Here is a 1,782-nt window from a genome sequence, read left to right on the forward strand (position 1 = left end):
GTTTTGTTCCATCATTGATGCCATTTATTGGCAAGTCAGTGAGTTCTCTAGGCTTGAATTTGCCATAAGATAAACTCAGGGTTTCTTCAAAATGCAGCTTGAACTCCCCTAGCTACCAGGACTCTTTTTTCTCTTACTATCACAGTACTTTTGAGTCAACCTCCATGTTATATTACAATTTTTTAATAAACCTTTATTGAAATTTGAAATGCTCATATAGCCATAAACATAAAGGATAAGCATTGGAATTAAAGATCTTATAACAAAAGAAATCAATATACTGGTTCCTTAGTTATAAAGTCACAATAAAGACATGCTCATGGAGATGGAGACTTGAGTAGAGGAAGTAAATTTTTTACAGCTCCAAGTACAGATACCTTCCCTCTATAGGTGATCTAGGCTAGCATGAAGGTGGAGTTCCAAGCAACATAGATAAATCTCTTTTCTTCACACCTGTTTCCTGCGGATTTTCAACCTGTCTCTCATGCTTCCTGCCCCCACAACACAAACAACCCAATCTTGCTTCTTGCTTCAGATCTTCTGGTGCTGGAGGACAGCAGTGGTTCCATTTTTTTCTTAAAATCTAAAACTTGGAATCAACTACTGGATGTAAAAAGCAGAGCAGATTTCTGATGCCTTGGCCTCACTAGCAAAAAGATGGAAAAAATTATGAAAAACTTACTGTGTGGTATTTCAGCCAAAGAAGCAGTTTCACAAAGACATGTTGCTTGAGACTTGAGAGACACTGTCAAGGAAGGACTAAAGACAGCTTAGCAATACACGGGATCCACTATCTACAGGCTCTTTACACTGCTGTAGAGCTTCTCAGTACTATACCAGTGTTTAAAACTTTCCTATTCTGTAGTTACATGTTTTCCTTCCTTTCTTATTTAGTTTTCTTATTTTCACAAATCTTATACATACATAATCTATTTATATCATTCCTATTCTTTATTCTCACCATCTAACTCTCTCAAATCCATAACTACCTCTCCAATAATGACTATCATTGCAAACACACACATGCGCGCGCGCACACACACACACACACACACACACACACACACACACACACACACAGGCAACCAATGGCTGCAAAGATTAAGAGAATCTTACCCTTTTTCATGTTGGTAAAATATATAAAATAACATTTAGCATCATAATCACTCTTAGTTTACAAGTTGGAAATATTAAAAGAAAGGAGATTACTGCAGAGCAAATATCCAGAACTACTTAATCTTGCAAAATTGGATCACTCTTTCTGATAAACAACAATATAAATACTATCCTGATTTTTTCTGAATATGTAGCAATGTAAAATAGGTAGTTTGACTGAAGTAAGTTGATGAAATAGCACAATACTTAAAGTGAATGTGCCTTTTATGATATTAACACTGAACATTCACCGTGCTTCTATGCATTGTTTTAAGTTTCATTGGTCTCATCAATACTAATACAACCAATATTGATACTACTTAGAGATGAAGAAACACTCCCAAAGAGGGAGCTTCAGAGTGGTGACTGTCCAGACATTCTCCCAGTTCCTCCATCTTTAGATGCTACATTGGTCACTTTCCTCTTTCTGGATCACAGCCATTCTCAGAGTTGATACCCCATGCCTGGCTTATTGAGTCAACACTAGGTATGTCTTTCCTAACCCTTATATCTTTACCTCCAAAGAATCCTACATCAGATGAAAATTTGATTACATGATTGATTCTACCTATAAATCTACAAAGAGCTCCTATGAACTTGAATTCCAGAAACTGCTTTTCTTATATT

The sequence above is a fragment of the Peromyscus maniculatus genome, chromosome 17, assembly GCF_049852395.1.
Source record: "Peromyscus maniculatus bairdii isolate BWxNUB_F1_BW_parent chromosome 17, HU_Pman_BW_mat_3.1, whole genome shotgun sequence".
NCBI lineage: Eukaryota > Metazoa > Chordata > Mammalia > Rodentia > Cricetidae > Peromyscus > Peromyscus maniculatus.